We start from the raw sequence: 25,733 nt of genomic DNA on the forward strand, positions 1-25,733 counted from the left end.
CAAAGAAAAAAAGAGGTGCAATGAGGTAGATGTGTGACTAAGCTAAGCGACCCAAGTGGCCGACACAAACACCTGGCCCATCTAGGAGTGGTACTGCAGTGTCAGACAGGATGGCCGATTTAAAAAAAATAGTCCCCAAACAGCACATGATGCAAAGAAAAAAAGAGGTGCACCAAGGTCGCTGGATGGCTAAGCTAAGCGACCCAAGTGGCCGACACAAACACCTGGCCCATCTAGGAGTGGCACTGCAGTTTTCTAGCGAGAGGATGAGTGCTTCCATCCTCATGTGAAGCTGAACCACTAGCCATGAATATAGGCCAGGCCCTCAGCCGTTCCTTGCCACTCCGTGTCGTAAATGGCAAATTGGCAAGTTTACGCTTCTCAAACGATTTAGATTTAGATTTTTGGGTCATTTTACTGAACTTTATTTGTTTGGATTTTACATGCTCTCTACTATGACATTGGTCATCGGCCTTGGCAGACGACGTTGATGGCATTTCATTGTCTCGGCCATGACTAGTGGCAGCAGCTTCAGCACGAGGTGGAAGTGGATCTTGATCTTTCCCTTTTTTACCCTCCACATTTTTGTTCTCCATTTTTAATGTGTGGAATTATATGCCAGTATCAATAGCAATGGCCTACTACTATATATACTGCGCACAACTGAAATGCACCACAGGTATGGATGGATAGTATACTTGACGACACAGAGGTAGGTAGAGCAGTGGCCTACTGTACCGTACTGCTATATATTATATACTGGTGGTCACCAAAATTATGCACTGTCCTCCTACTATATATATACTGTGCAAAACTTAAATCATCACAGGTATGGATGGATAGTATAATTGACGACACAGAGGTAGGTAGAGCAGTGGCCTACTGTACCGTACTGCTATATATTATATACTGGTGGTCAGCAAAATGATGCACTGTACTCCTACTATATATACTACAATGCAGCACAGATATGGAGCGTTTTTCAGGCAGAGAACGTATAATACTGGTGGTCACTGGTCACTGGTCAGCAAAACTCTGCACTGTACTCCTCCTATATAATACTGGTGGTCCCCAGTCCCCACAATAAAGCAGTGTGAGCACAGATATTTGCAGCACACTGAGCACAGATATGGAGCGTTTTTCAGGTAGAGAACGTATAATACTGGTGGTCACTGGTCACTGGTCAGCAAAACTCTGCACTGTACTCCTCCTGTATAATACTGGTGGTCCCCAGTCCCCACAATAAAGCAGTGTGAGTACAGATATTTGCAGCACACTGAGCACAGATATGGAGCGTTTTTCATGCAGAGAACGTATAATACTGGTGGTCACTGGTCAGCAAAACTCTGCACTGTACTCCTCCTATATAATACTGGTGGTCCCCAGTCCACACAATAAAGCAGTGTGAGCACAGATATATGCAGCACACTGAGCACAGATATGGAGCGTTTTTCAGGCAGAGAACGTATAATACTGGTGGTCACTGGTCACTGGTCAGCAAAACCAGAGCCGAAACTAGGGGGGGGGGGGGCTAGGGGGGCATGTGACCTGGGCGCCAGAATGGAGAGGGCGCCAAGACTGTCACTAATCCCCCCTAACGCCCCCTCCCTATGCGGCAGCGATAGCATACAGCCGGGGAGCTCGAGCTCCAGACTCTGCAAGCTCCCGCCTAGCCAGCAGGCACACTCACCGCATCGTAGAGATGACACTGAAAATAAACTACATCTCCCAGCAGCCCTTGCTGCCGGGTGCTGTACTTTACTTTCAGTTTCAACTCTGCAGCGTGCAGTGATCGGTACAGCAGAGACGCATTAAGAGGGGGCACAGGGGACAAATTACTAACCCCTCTCCCCCTTCCCCCGCTCACCCCACTGCCAGTTACTTTAATAATTGCAGCCACTGCTGCAGTGAACAGAAATTCCGAAAAGGGGGCGGGGCTAAACGGCACTGTACACACAGTGCCATGCCAGCCAGCAACAGCGTGGGCAAGAGGAGGGGAGAAGAGCAGCACAGCCTAAACAGTGAGTATAACTCAGGGAAGGGGCACTGTATGTTTCTGTGACTGCTATATGTATGTATGAATGTGTGTGATTGTATGTGAATAGGTGTGTGACTACATATCTGTATGGGTGTGGCATGCGTGACCGGGCATACTGACGCTGGTATCCCGGGAGCGGAATGCCGTCGAGGGAAAGGGGGGGTGGCGAGCGCAGCAAGCCTATTTGCGGGCTCGCTGTGCTCGCCACGCTGGGGTGGGAGTGGTCCCTGTTGGTCGGCATGCCGACCGTCGGGATTGTGAGGGGGCGGGATATAGGGGGATCTACTGTGACCAGCGGTCACATAACTACATCCCATCTGTATGTGTGCTTGTGTGTCACTATACATATGTGTCAGTATACATGTGTTTGTACAGGTGTGTGATTATATGTATGTATGTATGTATGTGAGTGAATGTATGTGTGCGTGACAGTATGTATTTTGTATTGGTGTGTGATTTTATGTATGTATTAATATATGGGTTATTATTTTATTTCTCCTTCATCCGTAGCCCAAATAAATAAAAAATTAAAATAGAAATTATGAAAATGCCTAGCGATCCCCTTTGCCCTTATGAAGTTTAGAGAGAGAGATATATACATTGTGTAACCAAAGGTCCGGCACTCCCAGTGTAGTATGAATTATTTTGCTGGTGCCCTCACAGGTGTAAGCAGATACAGAAGCAAAAGGTGCGGCATTGAAGCTGATTCTCTGTAATTAAGAGACACACACGGTCCTGTGTTTAAAATGCAGGACCGTGTGTGTCTCTTAATTACAGAGAATCAGCTTTAGTGCCACACCTTTTGCTACTATATATATATATATATATATATATATATATATATATACACACACACACACACGCGCGCGCGCGCGCGAGGGGCGCTAAGTTAATGGCTCGCCCCGGGTGCCAAAACTCCTAGTTTCGGCCCTGGCAAAACTCTGCACTGTACTCCTCCTATATAATACTGGTGGTCCCCAGTTCCCACAATAAAGCAGTGTGAGCACAGATATTTGCAGCACACTGAGCACAGATATGGAGTGTTTTTCAGGCAGAGAACGTATAATACTGGTGGTCACTGGTCACTGGTCAGCAAAACTCTGCACTGTACTCCTCCTATATAATACTGGTGGTCCACAGTCCCCACAATAAAGCAGTGTGAGCACAGATAAATGCAGCACACTGAGCACAGATATGGAGCGTTTTTCAGGCAGAGAACGTATAATACTGGTGGTCACTGGTCAGCAAAACTCTGCACTGTACTCCTCCTATATAATACTGGTGGTCCCCAGTCCCCACAATAAAGCAGTGTGAGCACAGATATTTGCAGCACACTGAGCACAGATATGGAGCGTTTTTCAGGCAGAGAACGTATAATACTGGTGGTCACTGGTCAGCAAAACTCTGCACTGTACTCCTCCTATATAATACTGGTGGTCCCCAGTCCCCACAATAAAGCAGTGTGAGCACAGATATTTGCAGCGCACTGAGCACAGATATGGAGCGTTTTTCAGGCAGAGAACGTATAATACTGGTGGTCACTGGTCACTGGTCAGCAAAACTCTGCACTGTACTCCTCCTATATAATACTGGTGGTCCCCAGTCCCCACAATAAAGCAGTGTGAGTACAGATATTTGCAGCACACTGAGCACAGATATGGAGCGTTTTTCAGGTAGAGAACGTATAATACTGGTGGTCACTGGTCACTGGTCAGCAAAACTCTGCACTGTACTCCTCCTATATAATACTGGTAGTCCCCAGTCCCCACAATAAAGCAGTGTGAGCACAGATATTTGCAGCACACTGAGCACAGATATGGAGCATTTTTCAGGCAGAGAACGTAAAATACTGGTGGTCACTGGTCACTGGTCAGCAAAACTCTGCACTGCACTGTACTCCTCCTATATAATACTGGTGGTCCCCAGTCCCCACAATAAAGCAGTGTGAGCACAGATATATGCAGCACACTAAGCACAGATATGGAGCGTTTTTCAGGCAAATAACGTATAATACTGGTGGTTACTGGTCAGCAAAACTCTGCACTGTACTCCTCCTATATAATACTGCTGGTCCCCAGTCCCCACAATAAAGCAATTAGCACACTGAGCACAGATATTTGCAGCACACTGAGCACAGATATTTGCAGCACAATTTGCAGCCCATTGAACATAGAAACTGAGAGGACGCCAGCCACGTCCTCTCACGATCATCTCCAATGCACGAGTGAAAAATGGCGGCGACGCGCGGCTTTATATAGAATCCGAATCTCGCGAGAATCTGACCGCGGGATGATGACGTTCGGGCGCGCTCGGGTTAACCGAGCAAGGCAGGAGGATCCGAGTCTGCTCGGAACCGTGCAAAAAAGGGTGAAGTTCGGGCGGGTTCGGATCCCGAGGATCCGAACCCGCTCATCACTAATATATATATATATATATATATATATATATATAGTGAAAATATATTTTAGGGTTAGAGTAATCATAATGGATAGATGTCTAAGTTGTTAATATGTCAACATTATGGCAGTGTCATACAGTACCGACATTATATAGTCACCACGCAGTATGAATATATATGAAACACAGACATAAGGCATGTATCCCACTCATTATAGACAGTACATTGCAATGAGTTATGGTGTCTGTGCACCTCCCAACATTTTACAGGAAATTAAGACAGACTCAGGTACTCCCTAGACGCCCACAGGGCCACTCAGCCTCGCCCCGGAGCTGTCCATTTATCCACACCCTCCATCCACTGGGCCATATCTGTTTTGGTCTCTCAAAATTGTGCCTGTCCCGATAAAAACGTTGCTGCTGCTGGGCTCGCCGTCCGTCCATCGCTATAAATAGGAAATAACCCACCTGCGATAAGTGTAACGATTTTTATTGCAGTTCTACATATCTGGGAGGCAGGTGGCTGTGTGCACTGATGTGCATTGCTCTAGGTATGGGGGTATATGTAAAAGCCAGTGGGAAGATAATACAAAGCCGCGCAACCAAATAACATTCATTTCACAACTGTGTAAACATTTTCCTTCCATTGTGCCTCCTTGCAGATCTAACATGGCCTTATTGTAACCTTAGGAGCTGGAAATGACTGGAGTTAAGCTAATAGCTCTGGAGCGGCCACCATTAGCGGCCTGCGGACTGCAGAGGGTGAGGAGATTTCACAGGGGCTACAGTCTCCCCTCCGTCATAGGGCACCATGAGCAATTTCTTATCAGTTATGGGGGGTAGAGCTGGACGGAAGGAAATATTCCCGGGAAATTGAGTAATGGTCATGCTCTACCTGTCAGGGACACAGCAATGGAGCTCGTCAGGGAGAGGGACAGACTACTGCTGCAGAGTAATCGCAGACCTGGCATCTGTCTGCAGTCCCCATAATTTGCTATGGATACAGCAAAGAGGCTCTACTGTTATGGCGTTACGTATACCCAGCAGTGGGGGACCAGAGAAGCCAGAAAGGCTGAACCCCTTCTAAGGCGAATCTCAATGTACATGAGACACGCACATTGCCAGAACGCTTTGCACAAAACCCATACTTACCTACAGTCCCGAAAGTTGCGGGAGACTTTTCAGGTAGTCCCCAGCATCCGCTCCTCCTACATCCTGCACACTGCAGCAGGATATGGTGATAATCCTGGGAATAGTGGCTCTGTATAGAAGGGGCGGGGCTAAAATTACGCCGATCACCTAATGACATAGAACCCCCCCCCCTTCCCCGAAGTGCCCAACTGCTTCTCCCAAAGAGGAGTATTAAGTAAGCAAGTTTGCCTAGGGCTGGATTAAGCCTGGGGGGGGGGGGGGGAGTGAGAGGCAAGGGGTGTGAAGGGGGGGGACTGTATATTAAATTGTACATACCTCCTAACATGATCCATTGCAGAAGGGATGAAATGTTCTGCTAGACTTTCCTCTTAGTATGTGATGGGTGTCACCTGTGTTGAACTATTTAAGTGATAAGAAAGGTATTTCAACACAGAAGAAGAGAAGAAGTTGGGAACCAGGTATCACTTACAGCTCTATCCTCCATCCTACCTCTCCTCTTGTCGGGAAGCTCCATCGGTAGGTCATAAAACCTGATACTCCTGTGTCTCAGCCTGCACTGCATACTGTCCTTCTCGTATTCTGGCTGCCTGGTTCTGCTGCTGCACAAGAGGGAGAGCTAGTGATGTCAGTGTGCTCTGGCCGGGGGGACGACCACTGACAGAGGGGGGGGGGCAGGGTTACAGTATACCTTGCACCCCGCACCCCCCCCCCCTTCCCCCCACACACACACACACTTTATCTGGCTGTGAGTAGGCCCTTCAATGATCGTGTTAGGGTGCTGATGAGAGGGTGATAAACTCTGCTTAGATGTGAGGTTTGCACTCCTCTTGTCGGGAAGCTCCATCGGTAGGTCATAAAACCTGATACTCCTGTGTCTCAGCCTGCACTGCATACTGTCCTTCTCGTATTCTGGCTGCCTGGTTCTGCTGCTGCACAAGAGGGAGAGCTAGTGATGTCAGTGTGCTCTGGCCGGGGGGACGACCACTGACAGAGGGGGAAGGGGGGCAGGGTTACAGTATACCTTGCACCCCGCACCCCCCCCCCCCCCCTTCCCCCCACACACACACACACTTTATCTGGCTGTGAGTAGGCCCTTCAATGATCGTGTTAGGGTGCTGATGAGAGGGTGATAAACTCTGCTTAGATGTGAGGTTTGCACTAGGGAGCATTGGACGGATAAAATGCTCAGAAGTTGTATCATGTATTGCTGCGACTCGTGCAGAACTCGCCATGCTCGTTTATTTACAAGGTTCCACAAGGCTCGGTAGCGCAAGAGAGTCCTTGCAACGTATTGTACAAAAACTATAAAATGTGCATAGAATCAGAACACAGAGATACCTGGCAGACCGGTAAGCTGCAGACATTAACATAACGTAAATAAAGCATGTTTCCGGTATCATACCCTTTTTGCAGTGATTATATGAGGAGTGCGGTGGAACATGTACCACCGCAATCCTTCTTAAATCTGCTTCCACATATTGGCATATGTAAGTTTGCCAGGGTCCATAGAAGTCCTGTCTCTTAGGAATATACCCATTATCCCCAAAGAAGGTGCATTCTCCCTTCAATAAATACACCAATGCATTACACTGAGCAGCAAATGCCCCCTGCGACTTGCTCTGCGCCACTCACCATACCCGGGACAGCGACGTGGACAAGGTGTAGGTAAAACAGGCGGTAAGAATGAAATAAATCAGCTACACTACAAAGTATAATAAGTATAATAAAAGTAAATATACAAAGGACAGGAAAGAGACAGTAGGAGAAATTGAGAAATGCAAGATGAGGCGCCTGCTGAGGACCAGAAGAAAAGGCGCACAGTAAGGATGAGATGTTGTATACGGTGATAAAGGTAAGCGGTTATATATGAGGATGAATGATTACAACAGACACCAAATTGAAAATAAAAGAGTTTTTAAGCAGATCACAGGAAACCGCTGCCAGCGTTTAAAAGCTTTACAGGACGCTCTTGACCTAAATGCAATGTACAAGTATAATTTTCTTCTGCAGGGGACGAGAGATAAAATAGATTGCTACAGGATCCGGCGTAAGATATTACCGCTTTTATAAGGTGCGACGGGCTTGGTGTAATAGGATGTTTTCTTTGTGCTATACATGATGAAGAGTCATTCTGGTACAGCCACCCGTCGTGGATCAGTGGTTAAGTGCACCGTTGTAAAATACTGGCAGCGAAAGACTTGTTGGGGACCAGTTTGGGCCAGTCCATTTTCCTTTCGCAAACACTGGCCCATAAATATGAAGCCACTAAGTTAAAAATGTATTTTTTTGTTTACTGGAAATGATACAAGTATCTGTCTGGGTGGCGCAGTCAGGTGAAAATGAATGAGTATGGTGGCTGTGTTTTATAAAGATATGGAATGTGTGCTGGCGACACCATGTTGGAGGAGTGGTTATACCTCCCTGGAAGGCTCAGACCCCTAAACAGGCCCAGATCTGGGTACCGTCACCTCATTTAAGTGCCCTGTGTTTAGGATAGGCTGTAAATGGGAAAGGTCAGTATCCAGGCAGAGGTCAGGGCAGGTGGCTAAGAAGTAAGGTCAGTATCCAGTCATAGGTCAGGGCAGGCAACTAAGACTTAAGGTCATTATACAGGCAGAGGTCAGGGCAGGAGGATAATAAATACGGTAATTATCCAGTCATAGGTCAGGACAGGTAGCTAAGAAGTAAGCTCAGTATCCAGTCATAGGTAAGGGCAGGTAGCTAAGAAGTAAGCTCAGTATCCAGTCATAGGTCAGGGCAGGTGGCTAAGAAGTACGGTCAGTATCCAGTCATAGGTCAGGGCAGGCAACTAAGACTTAAGGTCATTATCCAGGCAGAGGTCAAGGCAGGAGGATAATAAATAAGGTAATTATCCAGTCATAGGTCAGAACAGGTAGCTAAGAAGTAAGCTCTGTATCCAGACAGAGGTCATGGCATGCGAGTAAGAAGCAAGGTCAGTAGCTAGACAATGGTCAGGACAGGCAGCTAAGAATCAAGGTCAGTATCCTGACAAAGGTCAGTGATATAAGGATCATAAAGCCAGTCAGAAGGTCCCAGCAGAACTGAACCCCCTTCTCAATGATTACTTGCAGTGCCACCATGTGATTACTGACTGCCCGGATCATTGTTGTTCATTTAAACAACTGATGAGCTTAAGAGCCAGCCCAGGATGACAGCCATACCCACCACCTCCCTACCCCTACCCTCCTGACATAGTCCTGGCAAGATTTCTTCATCACTGTATTTCGCCGGCATCACTACGTTACAGATTGTCAGAAAGTGAATGGATAAAGTACAACACTCGATTACACAATACCACTGTTTATTTCCTAGATTATACTGTGACCTAGTGATGTGCACCGGAAATTTTTCGGGTTTTGTGTTTTGGTGTTGGATTCGGTTCCGCGGCCGTGTTTTGGATTCGGACGTGTTTTGGCAAAACCTCCCTGAAAATTTTTTGTCGGATTCGGGTGTGTTTTGGATTCGGGTGTTTTTTTACAAAAAACCCTCAAAAACAGCTTAAATCATAGAATTTGGGGGTCATTTTGATCCCATAGTATTATTAACCTCAATAACCATAATTTCCACTCACTTTCAGTCTATTCTGAACACCTCACACCTCACAATATTATTTTTAGTCCTAAAATTTGCACCGAGGTCGCTGGATGGCTAAGCTAAGCGACACAAGTGGCCGACACGAACACCTGGCCCATCTAGGAGTGGCACTGCAGTGTCAGGCAGGATGGCACTTCAAAAATAATTGTTCCCAAACAGCACATGATGCAAAGAAAAAAAGAGGCGCACCAAGTTCGCTGTGTGACTAAGCTAAGCGACACAAGTGGCCGACACAAACACCTGGCCCATCTAGGAGTGGCACTGCAGTGTCAGGCAGGATGGCACTTCAAAAAAAAATTCCCCAAACAGCACATGATGCAAAGAAAATTGAAAGAAAAAAGAGGTGCAAGATGGAATTGTCCTTGGGCCCTCCCACCCACCCTTATGTTGTATAAACAGGACATGCACACTTTAACGAACCCATCATTTCAGCGACAGGGTCTGCCACACGACTGTGACTGAAATGACTGGTTGGTTTGGACCCCCACCAAAAAAGAAGCAATCAATCTCTCCTTGCACAAACTGGCTTTACAGAGGCAAGATGTCCACCTCATCATCATCCTCCGATTCCTCAACCCTTTCACTGTGTACATCCCCCTCCTCACAGATTATTAATTCGTCCCCACTGGAATCCACCATCTCAGGTCCCTGTATACTTTCTGGAGGCAATTGCTGGTGAATGTCTCCACGGAGGAATTGATTATAATTCATTTTGATGAACATCATCTTCTCCACATTTTCTGGAAGTAACCTCGTACGCCGATTGCTGACAAGGTGAGCGGCTGCACTAAACACTCTTTCGGAGAACACACTGGAGGGTGGGCAACTTAGGCAAAATACAGCCAGTTTGTGCAAGGGCCTCCAAATTGCCTCTTTTTCCTGCCAGTATACGTACAGACTGTCTGACGTGCCTACTTGGATGCGGTCACTCATATAATCCTCCACCATTCTTTCAATGGTGACAGAATCATATGCAGTGACAGTAGACGACATGTCAGTAATCGTTGCCAGGTCCTTCAGTCCGGACCAGATGTCAGCACTCGCTCCAGACTGCCCTGCATCACCGCCAGCGGGTGGGCTCGGAATTCTTAGCCTTTTCCTCGCACCCCCAGTTGCGGGAGAATGTGAAGGAGGAGCTGTTGACGGTTCACGTTCCGCTTGACTTGACAATTTTCTCACCAGCAGGTCTTTGAACCTCTGCAGACTTGTGTCTGCCGGAAAGAGAGATACAACGTAGGTTTTAAATCTAGGGTCGAGCACGGTGGCCAAAATGTAGTGCTCTGATTTCAACAGATTGACCATCCGTGAATCCTGGTTAAGCGAATTAAGGGCTCCATCCACAAGTCCCACATGCCTAGCGGAATCGCTCTGTTTTAGCTCCTCCTTCAATGTCTCCAGCTTCTTCTGCAAAAGCCTGATGAGGGGAATGACCTGACTCAGGCTGGCAGTGTCTGAACTGACTTCACGTGTGGCAAGTTCAAAGGGTTGCAGAACCTTGCACAACGTTGAAATCATTCTCCACTGCGCTTGAGTCAGGTGCATTCCCCCTCCTTTGCCTATATCGTGGGCAGATGTATAGGCTTGAATGGCCTTTTGCTGCTCCTCCATCCTCTGAAGCATATAGAGGGTTGAATTCCACCTCGTTACCACCTCTTGCTTCAGATGATGGAAGGGCAGGTTCAGGACTGTTTGCTGGTGCTCCAGTCTTCGGCACGCGGTGGCTGAATGCCGAAAGTGGCCCGCAATTTTTCGGGCCACCGACAGCATCTCTTGCACGCCCCATGTCGTTTTTTAAATAATTCTGCACCACCAAATTCAATGTATGTGCAAAACATGGGACGTGCTGGAATTTGCCCAGATGTAATGCACGCACAATATTGGTGGCGTTGTCCGATGTCACAAATCCCCAGGAGAGTCCAATTGGGGTAAGCCATTCTGCGATGATGTTCCTCAGTTTCCGTAAGAGGTTGTCAGCTGTGTGCCTCTTATGGAAAGCGGTGATACAAAGCGTAGCCTGCCTAGGAACGAGTTGGGGTTTGCTAGATGCTGCTACTGGTGCCGCCGCTGCTGTTCTTGCTGCGGGAGGCAATACATCTACCCAGTGGGCTGTCACAGTCATATAGTCCTGAGTCTGCCCTGCTCCACTTGTCCACATGTCCGTGGTTAAGTGGACATTGGGTACAACTGCATTTTTTAGGACACTGGTGACTCTTTTTTTGAGGTCTGTGTACATTTTCGATATCGCCTGCCTATTGAAATGGAACCTAGATGGTATTTGGTACCGGGGACACAGTACCTCAATCAAGTCTCTAGTTGCCTCTGAATTAACAGTGGATACCAGAAACACGTTTCTCACCGCCCAGGCTGCCAAGGCCTGAGTTATCCGCTTTGCAGCAGGATGACTGCTGTGATATTTCATCTTCCTCGCAAAGGACTGTTGGACAGTCAATTGCTTACTGGAAGTAGTACAAGTGGTCTTCCGACTTCCCCTCTGGGATGACGATCGACTCCCAGCAGCAACAACAGCAGCGCCAGCAGCAGTAGGCGTTACACTCAAAGATGGATCGGAGGAATCCCAGGCAGGAGAGGACTCGTCAGACTTGCCAGTGACATGGCCTGCAGGACTATTGGCTTTCCTGTGTAAGGTGGAAATTCACACTGAGGGAGTTGGTGGTGTGGTTTTCAGGAGCTTGGTTACAAGAGGAAGGGATTTAGTGGTCAGTGGACTGCTTCCGCTGTCATCCAAAGTTTTTGAACTTGTCACTGACCTCTGATGAATGAGGACCCGGTGACGTATAAGGGAGGATGTTCCTAGGTGGTTAACGTCCTTACCCCTACTTATTACAGTTTGACAAAGGCAACACACGGCTTGACACCTGTTGTCCGCATTTGTGTTGAAATAATTCCAAGAGGTGATTTTTTTTGTATTTTGACCAGGCATGTCAATGGCCATATTCGTCCCACGGACAACAGGTGTCTCCCCGAGTGCCTGACTTAAACAAACCACCTCACCATCAGAATCCTCCTTGTCAATTTCCTCCCCAGCGCCAGCAACACCCATATCCTCATCCTGGTGTACTTCAACAGTGACATCTTCAATTTGACTATCAGGAACTGGACTGCGGGTGCTCCTTCCAGCACTTGCAGGGGGCGTGCAAATGGTGGAAGGCGCAAGCTCTTCCCGTCCAGTGTTGGGAAGGTCAGGCATCGCAAACCGACACAATTGGACTCTCCTTGGGGATTTGTGATTTAGAAGAACGCACAGTTCTTTGCTGTGCTTTTACCAGCTTAAGTCTTTTAATTTTTCTAGCGAGAGGATGAGTGCTTCCATCCTCATGTGAATCTGAAACACTAGCCATGAACATAGGCCAGGGCCTCAGCCATTCCTTGCCACTCCGTGTCGTAAATGGCATATTGGCAAGTTTACGCTTCTCATCAGACGCTTTCAATTTTGATTTTTGGGTCATTTTACTGAACTTTTGTTTTTTTGGATTTTACATGCTCTCTACTATGACATTGGGCATCGGCCTTGGCAGACGACGTTGATGGCATTTCATCGTCTCGGCCATGACTAGTGGCAGCAGCTTCAGCACGAGGTGGAAGTGGATCTTGATCTTTCCCTATTTTAACCTCCACATTTTTTTCTCCATTTTTTAATGTGTGGAATTATATGCCAGTATCAATAGCAATGGCCTACTACTATATATACTGCGCACAACTGAAATGCACCACAGGTATGGATGGATAGTATACTTGACGACACAGAGGTAGGTACAGCAGTACTACTATATATATATTGCTATATATATATATATATATATATATATATATATATATATATATACTGCTATATATACTGGTGGTCACTGTCAGCAAAACTCTGCACTGTACTCCTCCTATATAATATGCTGGTGGTCCCCAGTGCCCACAATAAAGCAGTGTGAGCACAGATATATGCAGCACACTGAGCACAGATATGGAGTGTTTTTCAGGCAGACAACGTATAATACTGGTGGTCACTGGTCAGCAAAACTCTGCACTGTACTCCTCCTATATAATACTGCTGGTCCCCAGTCCCCACAATAAAGCAGTGTGAGCACAGATATATGCAGCACACTGAGCACAGATATGGAGCGTTTTTCAGGCAGAGAACGTATAATACTGGTGGTCACTGGTACGCAAAACTCTGCACTGTACTCCTCCTATATAATATACTGCTGGTCCCCAGTCCCCACAATAAGGCAGTGTGAGCACAGATATATGCAGCACACTGAGCACAGATATGGAGTGTTTTTCAGGCAGACAACGTATACTGGTGGTCACTGTCAGCAAAACTCTGCACCGTACTCCTCCTATATAATACAGCTGCTCCCCAGTCCCCACAATTAAGCAATAAGCACAAATATTATTAATAAACGGAGAGGACGCCAGCCACGTCCTCTCCCTAACATTTCCAATGCACGAGTGAAAATGTCGGCGACGCGCGGCTGCTTATATAGAATCCGAATCTCGCGAGAATCCGACAGCGGGATGATGACGTTCGGGCGCGCTCGGGTTAACCGAGCCATACGGGAGTATCCGAGTATGCCTCTGACCCGTGTAAAATGGGTAAAGTTCGGGGGGGGTTCGGTTTCCGAGGAACCAAACCCGCTCATCACTAGTGACTATATATTTAAATTTCTATTAAAATTATTATTTCTTTTTATTCTATTTTTAGAACAATGATGTTGGTGTTTTTTTTCTCTCTATTACTTAATATTTGTAGAATCTGCTTCTGCACGCTCAAGTCTGGGCCACATATTGGTAAATATATCTTACGTCCAGCAAAATATAAATTTACATCAAAAAGCATTGTATATATTTTTTTGCTATTGATAACTAATAAGTCTTTTTTTTTTTAAGTGTTACTAATGTAGGGGGTGGAGCTACAATCAGAGCTTTCGTATGTCAACAGCAGCACAGATGGTTTCAGCTCAGCCAGCTCCTGCCTACCCAAGTCTCACGCACCGTCTTGTGAAGTTGTCGGGACACTCTTTGAATTAAATTCAGACAGCGACCAAGTCATCTCATTATTTGAGAAACATCATTTTCGCCGACGAGAATAAATCATTTAAAAGATGAAGCCAGTATATGAATGAGATTCTGTCCTATACTTTGAGCATAACAAATGTTCTCTGTGATTGCCACTAGATCATGCAATACACCAATAAAAAGAGAATGGATTGCAGCTGTTCTGGGTGGAAATAAGAATTATGACACTGACTATATAAAAAAAATAGAGATTAACAGGACAATTATATTACTAAACAAAGATGAGTTTCCGAAAGCCCGGTCTTCTTTCGCTCAGAGCTCGCTGCGGATGATCACCTTTATTGCACATCTCCTTATGACATTACCATGAAGGCTTTATAAAGTTTATTTACAAATTTCTATAGAGACCTGGGGGTGTGGGACTGGGACTGGGGGTGTGGGACTGGGATTGGTGGTGTGGGACTGGGGGTGTGGGACTAGGGGTGTGGGACTGGGATTGGGGGTGTGGGACTGGGACTGGGGGTGTGGGACTAGGGGTGTGGGACTGGGGGTGTGGGACTGGGACTGGGGGTGTGGAACTACGGGTGTGGGACTGGGGGTGTGGGACTGTAACCGGGGGTGTGGGACTGGGGGTGTGGGACTGGGATTGGGGGTGTGGGACTAGTGGTGTGGGACTGGGGGTGTGGAACTGGGATTGGGGGTGTGGGACGGGCATTGGGGGTGTGGGACTAGGGGTGTGGGACTGGGGGTGTGGGACTGTAACTGGGGGTGTGGGACTGGGGGTGTGGGACTGTAACTGGGGGTGTAGGACTGGGGGTGTGGGACTGTAACTGGGGGTGTGGGACTGGGGGTGTGGGACTGGGATTGGGGGTGTGGGACTGGGATTGGGGGTGTGGGACTAGGGGTGTGGGACTGGGGGTGTGGGACTGGGGGTGTGGCATTGGCTTGTCCCCCCCCCCCATTGGCTTGTCCCCATGTAAGCAATATTAACCAGGTAAATTCTCATGAACTGGAAGAGGAATATTTGCACACTCCTCTGCATGAAATCGTTCACATGTAACAGATTTGCTGCAAAGCATGTTCCAAAGTAATTGAGAATTCTAATAATTCATTGGGTATATAGGAGGGGTGTATTATGGGCCTAATTCAGACCTGATTGCTGCTGGGCTGATTGACAGGCAGAGGCGGTCGCTGGGCGGGAGGGGGGCGGGCCGGCAGCGTTTGGCCGCCGTTTAGGGGGGCGTGGTACAGGCAATGCAGGCGTGGCCGGACCGTTGGAGGCGGGGCGGGCTGCGGCGGCTGCGTGACATCACATGTAGCCAATGCGACCCGGGCAGCGACGAGTAGCTTCCTGCCAGCGCTCAGGAGCTGCGCTGGCTGGGAGCTACTCCTACAGTACAAAAGCATTGCCGCTGTGCGATGCTTTTGTACTTGTACGACGGGGTCGGGTCTGACATGCGGTGCGGACTATCCCTGTGCTGGGCGTCCCCCCCCTTCCCCGCGCATGTCAGGGAAGCTGATCGTAGATGTGCTAAATTTAGCACATCTACGATCAGGTCTGAATCACCCCCATTTTCCTCTAATGGGCAAAGCCATGTGCACTGCAGGTGGGCAGATGTAACATGTGCAGAGAGAGTTAGATTTGGGTGGGTTATATTGTTTCTGTGCAGGGTAAATACTGGCTGCTTTATTTTTACACTGCAATTTAGATTTCAGTTTGAACACCCCCTCCCCCCCAAATCTAACTCTAGTCCTCATTCCAAGTTGATCGCTCGCTGCAGATTTTCGCAGCACAGCGATCAGGCTAAAATCGTAATTTCTACGCATGCGCATGGCCCGCAGTACGCACGCGCGAAGTACTTTCACACAAAACTATGCAGTTTTACACAAGGTCTAGCGGCGCTTTTCAGTCGCACTGCTGATCGGTGAGTGATTGACAGGAAGTGGGTGTTTCTGGGAGGTAAATTGCCGTTTTCCAGGAGTGTGCTAAAAAACGCAGGTGTGTCAGGTAAAAACGCAGGCGTGCCGGGAGAAACGTGGGAGTGGCTGGCCGAACGCAGGGCGTGTTTGTGACGTCAAAGCAGGAACTAAACGGACTGAGGTGATCGCAATCTAGGAGTAGGTCTGGAGCTGCTCAGAAACTGCAGGAAAATATTTACGAGCAGTTCTGCTAATCTTTCTGTCGCACTTCTGCTAAGCTAAGATACACTCCCAGAGTGCCTAGCGTGTGCAATGCTGCTAAAAGCAGCTAACGAGCGATCAACTCGGAATGAGGGCCTCTCTCTGCACATGTTACATCTGCCCCACCTGCAGTGCACATGGTTTTGCCCATTAGAGGAAAATGTTGTTTTGCAATCAACCTTGAATTAGGCCCTATGCCCCCCTGCAAAATGTTCTGGCATCCCCTCAGGGGCGCTTTAAGAGAGGAGGAGGCCCGTGTGCTGTCTCTTCGGTTCGGGCCCCCTCCTCTGTGCCGGGAGAGCTGTAGAGTCTGAGCACTAGAGCACTCAGACCCTACTGCGCATGTGCAGATATCTGGAAAAATGGTGCGGCAGCCATTTTCCCAGTGATTTCTCTACTACACATGCGCAGAACTCCATGGAAATGGCCGCTGCACCATTTTCATGGGGTTTTAACTAGAGATGAGCGGGTTCGGTTCCTCGGAATCCGAACTCGCCCGAACTTCATGTTTTTTTTCACGGGTCCGAGCGACTCGGATCTTCCCGCCTTGCTCGGTTAACCCGAGCGCGCCCGAACGTCATCATGACGCTGTCGGATTCTCGCGAGACTCGGATTCTATATAAGGAGCCGCGCGTCGCCGCCATTTTCACACGTGCATTGAGATTGATAGGGAGAGGACGTGGCTGGCGTCCTCTCCATTTAGATTAGAAGAGAGAGAGTGAGATTGATTTGAGACAGAGACACTTGATTTACTGGAGCTTAGGAGTACTGTAGAGAGTGCAGAGTTTAGTAGTGACTGACCACAGTGACCACCAGACAGTGCAGTTTTATTTAATATAATCCGTTCTCTGCCTGAAAAAAACGATACACAGTGACTCAATCACATACCATATCTGTGTGCACTGCTCAGCCCAGTGTGCTGCATCATCTATGTATATATCTGACTGTGCTCACACAGCTTATAATTGTGGGGGAGACTGGGGAGCAGTGCCAGTTATAGGTTATAGCAGGAGCCAGGAGTACATATTATTAAAATTAAACAGTGCACACTTTTGCTGCAGGAGTGCCACTGCCAGTGTGACTGACCAGTGACCTGACCACACTGACCACCAGTATAGTTAGTAGTATACTATATTGTGATTGCCTGAAAAAGTTAAACACTCGTCGTGTGACTTGTGTGGTGTTTTTTTTTTTATTCTATAAAAAACTCATTCTGCTGACAGACAGTGTCCAGCAGGTCCGTCATTATATAATATATACCTGTCCGGCTGCAGTAGTGATATATATATATTTTTTATATCATTATTTATCATCCAGTCGCAGCAGACACAGTACGGTAGTTCACGGCTGTAGCTACCTCTGTGTCGGCACTCGGCAGTCCATCCATAATTGTATACCACCTACCCGTGGTTTTTTTTTTCTTTCTTCTTTATACATACATACTACATCTCTTTATCAACCAGTCTATATTAGCAGCAGACACAGTACAGTAGTCCACGGCTGTAGCTACCTCTGTGTCGGCACTCGGCAGTCCATCCATAATTGTATACCACCTACCCGTGTTTTTTTTTTCTTTCTTCTTTATACATACATACTACATCTCTTTATCAACCAGTCTATATTAGCAGCAGACACAGTACAGTATGGTAGTCCACGGCTGTAGCTACCTCTGTGTCGGCACTCGGCAGTCCGTCCATAATTGTATACCACCTACCCGTGGTTTTTTTTTCTTTCTTCTTTATACATACATACTACATCTCTTTATCAACCAGTCTATATTAGCAGCAGACACAGTACAGTAGTCCACGGCTGTAGCTACCTCTGTGTCGGCACTCGGCAGTCCATCCATAATTGTATACCACCTACCCGTGGTTTTTTTTTTCTTTCTTCTTTATACATACATACTACATCTCTTTATCAACCAGTCTATATTAGCAGCAGACACAGTACAGTACGGTAGTCCACGGCTGTAGCTACCTCTGTGTCGGCACTCGGCAGTCCGTCCATAATTGTATACCACCTACCCGTGGTTTTTTTTTCTTTCTTCTTTATACATACATACTACATCTCTTTATCAACCAGTCTATATTAGCAGCAGACACAGTACAGTAGTCCACGGCTGTAGCTACCTCTGTGTCGGCACTCGGCAGTCCATCCATAATTGTATACCACCTACCCGTGGTTTTTTTTTCTTTCTTCTTTATACATACATACTACATCTCTTTATCAACCAGTCTATATTAGCAGCAGACACAGTACAGTACGGTAGTCCACGGCTGTAGCTACCTCTGTGTCGGCACTCGGCAGTCCGTCCATAATTGTATACCACCTACCCGTGGTTTTTTTTTTTCTTTCTTCTTTATACATACTACATCTCATTATCAACCAGTCTATATTAGCAGCAGACACAGTACGGTAGTCCACGGCTGTAGCTACCTCTGTGTCGGCACTCGGCAGTCCGTCCATAATTGTATACCACCTACCCGTGGTTTTTTTTCTTTCTTCTTTATACATACTACATCTCATTATCATCCAGTCTATATTAGCAGCAGACACAGTACAGTACGGTAGTCCACGGCTGTAGCTACCTCTGTGTCGGCACTCGGCAGTCCGTCCATAATTGTATACCACCTACCCGTGGTTTTTTTTTTCTTTCTTCTTTATACATACTACATCTCATTATCAACCAGTCTATATTAGCAGCAGACACAGTACGGTAGTCCACGGCTGTAGCTACCTCTGTGTCGGCACTCGGCAGTCCATCCATAATTGTATACCACCTACCCGTGGTTTTTTTTTCTTTCTTCTTTATACATACATACTACATCTCTTTATCAACCAGTCTATATTAGCAGCAGACACAGTACAGTAGTCCACGGCTGTAGCTACCTCTGTGTCGGCACTCGGCAGTCCATCCATAATTGTATACCACCTACCCGTGGTTTTTTTTTCTTTCTTCTTTATACATACATACTACATCTCATTATCATCCAGTCTATATTAGCAGCAGACACAGTACAGTACAATAGTCCACGGCTGTAGCTACCTCTGTGTCGGCACTCGGCAGTCCATCCATAATTGTATACTAGTATCCATCCATCTCCATTGTTTACCTGAGGTGCCTTTTAGTTGTGCCTATTAAAATATGGAGAACAAAAATGTTGAGGTTCCAAAATTAGGGAAAGATCAAGATCCACTTCCACCTCGTGCTGAAGCTGCTGCCACTAGTCATGGCCGAGACGATGAAATGCCAGCAACGTCGTCTGCCAAGGCCGATGCCCAATGTCATAGTACAGAGCATGTCAAATCCAAAACACCAAATATCAGTAAAAAAAGGACTCCAAAACCTAAAATAAAATTGTCGGAGGAGAAGCGTAAACTTGCCAATATGCCATTTACCACACGGAGTGGCAAGGAACGGCTGAGGCCCTGGCCTATGTTCATGGCTAGTGGTTCAGCTTCACATGAGGATGGAAGCACTCAGCCTCTCGCTAGAAAAATGAAAAGACTCAAGCTGGCAAAAGCAGCACAGCAAAGAACTGTGCATTCTTCGAAATCCCAAATCCACAAGGAGAGTCCAATTGTGTCGGTTGCGATGCCTGACCTTCCCAACACTGGACGTGAAGAGCATGCGCCTTCCACCATTTGCACGCCCCCTGCAAGTGCTGGAAGGAGCACCCGCAGTCCAGTTCCTGATAGTCAGATTGAAGATGTCAGTGTTGAAGTACACCAGGATGAGGAGGATATGGGTGTTGCTGGCGCTGGGGAGGAAATTGACCAGGAGGATTCTGATGGTGAGGTGGTTTGTTTAAGTCAGGCACCCGGGGAGACACCTGTTGTCCGTGGGAGGAATATGGCCGTTGACATGCCTGGTGAAAATACCAAAAAAATCAGCTCTTCGGTGTGGAAGTATTTCACCAGAAATGCGGACAACATTTGTCAAGCCGTGTGTTCCCTTTGTCAAGCTGTAATAAGTAGGGGTAAGGACGTTAACCACCTCGGAACATCCTCCCTTATACGTCACCTGCAGCGCATTCATAATAAGTCAGTGACAAGTTCAAAAACTTTGGGCGACAGCGGAAGCAGTCCACTGACCAGTAAATCCCTTCCTCTTGTAACCAAGCTCACGCAAACCACCCCACCAACTCCCTCAGTGTCAATTTCCTCCTTCCCCAGGAATGCCAATAGTCCTGCAGGCCATGTCACTGGCAATTCTGACGAGTCCTCTCCTGCCTGGGATTCCTCCGATGCATCCTTGCGTGTAACGCCTACTGCTGCTGGCGCTGCTGTTGTTGCTGCTGGGAGTCGATGGTCATCCCAGAGGGGAAGTCGTAAGCCCACTTGTACTACTTCCAGTAAGCAATTGACTGTCCAACAGTCCTTTGCGAGGAAGATGAAATATCACAGCAGTCATCCTGCTGCAAAGCGGATAACTGAGGCCTTGACAACTATGTTGGTGTTAGACGTGCGTCCGGTATCCGCCGTTAGTTCACAGGGAACTAGACAATTTATTGAGGCAGTGTGCCCCCGTTACCAAATACCATCTAGGTTCCACTTCTGTAGGCAGGCGATACCGAGAATGTACACGGACGTCAGAAAAAGACTCACCAGTGTCCTAAAAAATGCAGTTGTACCCAATGTCCACTTAACCACGGACATGTGGACAAGTGGAGCAGGGCAGGGTCAGGACTATATGACTGTGACAGCCCACTGGGTAGATGTATGGACTCCCGCCGCAAGAACAGCAGCGGCGGCACCAGTAGCAGCATCTCGCAAACGCCAACTCTTTCCTAGGCAGGCTACGCTTTGTATCACCGCTTTCCAGAATACGCACACAGCTAAAAACCTCTTACGGCAACTGAGGAAGATCATCGCAGAATGGCTTACCCCAATTGGACTCTCCTGTGGATTTGTGGCATCGGACAACGCCAGCAATATTGTGTGTGCATTAAATATGGGCAAATTCCAGCACGTCCCATGTTTTGCACATACCTTGAATTTGGTGGTGCAGAATTTTTTAAAAAACGACAGGGGCGTGCAAGAGATGCTGTCGGTGGCCAGAAGAATTGCGGGACACTTTCGGCGTACAGGCACCACGTACAGAAGACTGGAGCACCACTAAAAACTACTGAACCTGCCCTGCCATCATCTGAAGCAAGAAGTGGTAACGAGGTGGAATTCAACCCTCTATATGCTTCAGAGGTTGGAGGAGCAGCAAAAGGCCATTCAAGCCTATACAATTGAGCACGATATAGGAGGTGGAATGCACCTGTCTCAAGTGCAGTGGAGAATGATTTCAACGTTGTGCAAGGTTCTGATGCCCTTTGAACTTGCCACACGTGAAGTCAGTTCAGACACTGCCAGCCTGAGTCAGGTCATTCCCCTCATCAGGCTTTTGCAGAAGAAGCTGGAGACATTGAAGGAGGAGCTAACACGGAGCGATTCCGCTAGGCATGTGGGACTTGTGGATGGAGCCCTTAATTCGCTTAACAAGGATTCACGGGTGGTCAATCTGTTGAAATCAGAGCACTACATTTTGGCCACCGTGCTCGATCCTAGATTTAAAACCTACCTTGGATCTCTCTTTCCGGCAGACACAAGTCTGCTGGGGTTGAAAGACCTGCTGGTGAGAAAATTGTCAAGTCAAGCGGAACGCGACCTGTCAACATCTCCTCCTTCACATTCTCCCGCAACTGGGGGTGCGAGGAAAAGGCTCAGAATTCCGAGCCCACCCGCTGGCGGTGATGCAGGGCAGTCTGGAGCGACTGCTGATGCTGACATCTGGTCCGGACTGAAGGACCTGACAACGATTACGGACATGTCGTCTACTGTCACTGCATATGATTCTCTCAACATTGAAAGAATGGTGGAGGATTATATGAGTGACCGCATCCAAGTAGGCACGTCACACAGTCCGTACTTATACTGGCAGGAAAAAGAGGCAATTTGGAGGCCCTTGCACAAACTGGCTTTATTCTACCTAAGTTGCCCTCCCACAAGTGTGTACTCCGAAAGAGTGTTTAGTGCCGCCGCTCACCTTGTCAGCAATCGGCGTACGAGGTTACATCCAGAAAATCTGGAGAAGATGATGTTCATTAAAATGAATTATAATCAATTCCTCCGCGGAGACATTGACCAGCAGCAATTGCCTCCACAAAGTACACAGGGAGCTGAGATGGTGGATTCCAGTGGGGACGAATTGATAATCTGTGAGGAGGGGGATGTACACGGTGATATATCGGAGGATGATGATGAGGTGGACATCTTGCCTCTGTAGAGCCAGTTTGTGCAAGGAGAGATTAATTGCTTCTTTTTTGGGGGGGGGTCCAAACCAACCCGTCATATCAGTCACAGTCGTGTGGCAGACCCTGTCACTGAAATGATGGGTTGGTTAAAGTGTGCATGTCCTGTTTATACAACATAAGGGTGGGTGGGAGGGCCCAAGGACAATTCCATCTTGCACCTCTTTTTTCTTTTATTTTTCTTTGCGTCATGTGCTGTTTGGGGAGGGTTTTTTGGAAGGGCCATCCTGCGTGACACTGCAGTGCCACTCCTAGATGGGCCCGGTGTTTGTGTCGGCCACTAGGGTCGCTTATCTTACTCACACAGTCAGCTACCTCATTGCGCCTCTTTTTTTCTTTGCGTCATGTGCTGTTTGGGGAGGGTTTTTTGGAAGGGCCATCCTGCGTGACACTGCAGTGCCACTCCTAGATGGGCCCGGTGTTTGTGTCGGCCACTAGGGTCGCTTATCTTACTCACACAGTCAGCTACCTCATTGCGCCTCTTTTTTTCTTTGCGTCATGTGCTGTTTGGGGAGGGTTTTTTGGAAGGGCCATCCTGCGTGACACTGCAGTGCCACTCCTAGATGGGCCCGGTGTTTGTGTCGGCCACTAGGGTCGCTTATCTTACTCACACAGTCAGCTACCTCATTGCGCCTCTTTTTTTCTTTGCGTCATGTGCTGTTTGGGGAGGGTTTTTTGGAAGGGCCATCCTGCGTGACACTGCAGTGCCACTCCTAGATGGGCCCGGTGTTTGTGTCGGCCACTAGGGTCGCTTATCTTACTCACACAGCTACCTCATTGCGCCTCTTTTTTTCTTTGCGTCATGTGCTGTTTGGGGAGGGTTTTTTGGAAGGGACATCCTGCGTGACACTGCAGTGCCACTCCTAGATGGGCCCGGTGTTTGTGTCGGCCACTAGGGTCGCTTATCTTACTCACACAGCGACCTCGGTGCAAATTTTAGGACTAAAAATAATATTGTGAGGTGTGAGGTATTCAGAATAGACTGAAAATGAGTGTAAATTATGGTTTTTGAGGTTAATAATACTTTGGGATCAAAATGACCCCCAAATTCTATGATTTAAGCTGTTTTTTAGGGTTTTTTGAAAAAAACACCCGAATCCAAAACACACCCGAATCCGACAAAAAAAATTCGGTGAGGTTTTGCCAAAACGCGGTCAAACCCAAAACACGGCCGCGGAACCGAACCCAAAACCAAAACACAAAACCCGAAAAATTTCCGGCGCTCATCTCTAGTTTTAACAGCGCTGCTGACATCGGCGTGGGACTCTGGAGGGGTGAGTATTAAACAAATTGGGCGCAGCACACACTGCACCCATTATAGATACGCCAGTGCGTCCCCTTCAGATTATTCTGTGCCCGGCAGTGGTAACGTCTTATCATATCAAATCCAGGAGAAGATTTGCAGGTAAGGAAGAGTTACAATAGTGACAGCTGATCCGTCTGTTTGGAAGGGGAACAGATGTCCTAGATACTGCACTAGGACCTACTTTTAAACTAAAATATGTACTTGATACTGCAACAACGACAGAAAACATAATGACAGTGACAGACGTTTCCACAATACAGCAGAGGGATGAACAGAACCGCGCAGATAGAGGAAGGCGTTGCAGAAAATCCTCTGAATACGCTGCAAATTAATTAGGTGCAATAGGGGGTCATTCCGAGTTGATCGCTAGCTGCAATTGTTCGTAGCGCAGCGATCAGGCTAAAAAAACGACACTTCTGCGAATGCGCAATGCACACGCGCGTCGTACGGCCACAACGAACAATGTCGTTTTGCACAGGATCTAGCAAAGCATTTCAGTCACACTGCTGGCCGCAGAGTGATTGACATGAAGTCGGCGTTTCTGGGTGTCAAATGACCATTTTCAGGGAGTGTTTGGAAAAATACAGGCGTGCTAGGAAAAACCCAGGCGTGGCTGGGAGAACGCAGGGCGTGTTTGTGACGTCAAAACAGGAACTGAACAGTCTGAAGTCATCGCAAGCGCTGAGTAGGTTTTGAGCTACTCAGAAACTGCACAAAATTATTTTGTAGCCGCTCTGCAATCCCTTCGTTCGCACTTCTGCTAAGCTAAAATACACTCCCAGTGGGCGGCGGCATAGCGTTTGCATGGCTGCTAAAAACTGCTAGCGAGCGATCAACTCGGAATGACCCCCATAGTGTATGAATGCATTAAGCAGGTAAAAGCTCCATTTTCCATTGCACTGTCCCCATACTGTAGGTTTCTACAGGGACTGTGATATTGTCAGGTTTACAAAGCACTGGAAAGTTTAGCTTTAGAGGGCATTCAGCATTCCAGTTTATAGGATTAGGGAGGGTGAGTTGCATGGATCAGGGGCTGTGGCTTAATGATCACCAATGTGTATACTTGCATAGGAGCTACAGTATATCTTTGTCAGAAAGGAACCCACTGTACACACAGGCTGTGCAGGCTCCAGACGCTAGGGGTCTATTTACAGTATCAGACCATAAAAAATAATAATAATAATAATAATAATAATAAAAAAAGAACTTTTATCTATGTATCAAAGCCGCTTTCCTGTGATAGCTACTGCCAGTGGTAGCCTTCACTGGAGGCCTCCTGTGATGTTTCCCCATGCAATGGCAAGTGGCGCCGAAGCAGCTGAATATCGCTGAGCTGCCGAGCGATATTATCTTGATAAATTGCAACAATAATGTTCACCTTTATCAATTAATTTAAGAAAAACAGGAGCCTACAGGTGATACAGGAGGCCTTGGGATTGAAATGCGTACATAAAATATAGATAACGTACAGATGGGTCCTCATACAGCTAGCATCTATGTGCCATATGGCGTGAGACGCCGCCGCGGCTAAGTCGCTCCATACAATATGTTTTTTACAATTTTGCATCTTATTCACATTGCAGATGCAGAAAAAAGCCACAGACGGTGCACCAGAGACACCAGGCTGCGAGTTCCCGCACAGGAATTGGTGTCGCACATGTACAGAGTTTCAGATTATGCACAAGGGAAGCTGGCGTGAGGAATTTTGCAG

At 47.4% G+C, this 25,733-nt stretch overlaps 1 protein-coding gene and 1 long non-coding RNA gene across 2 annotated transcripts in view; one reads left to right on the top strand and one right to left on the bottom strand.

The window, feature by feature from the left end:
- LOC135056898 (VPS10 domain-containing receptor SorCS3-like) overlaps positions 1 to 25,733 on the bottom strand; it is a 1,027,710-nt gene that overhangs the window by 765,426 nt on the left and 236,551 nt on the right.
- LOC135058275 (uncharacterized) lies at positions 1,763 to 14,539 on the top strand. The gene is made up of 3 exons (XR_010244724.1): positions 1,763 to 2,021; positions 13,968 to 14,005; positions 14,105 to 14,539. It is a non-coding gene; the product is annotated as an uncharacterized LOC135058275 (long non-coding RNA).

Source organism: Pseudophryne corroboree, chromosome 3, assembly GCF_028390025.1.
Source record: "Pseudophryne corroboree isolate aPseCor3 chromosome 3, aPseCor3.hap2, whole genome shotgun sequence".
In the NCBI taxonomy this organism is placed as follows: domain Eukaryota; kingdom Metazoa; phylum Chordata; class Amphibia; order Anura; family Myobatrachidae; genus Pseudophryne; species Pseudophryne corroboree.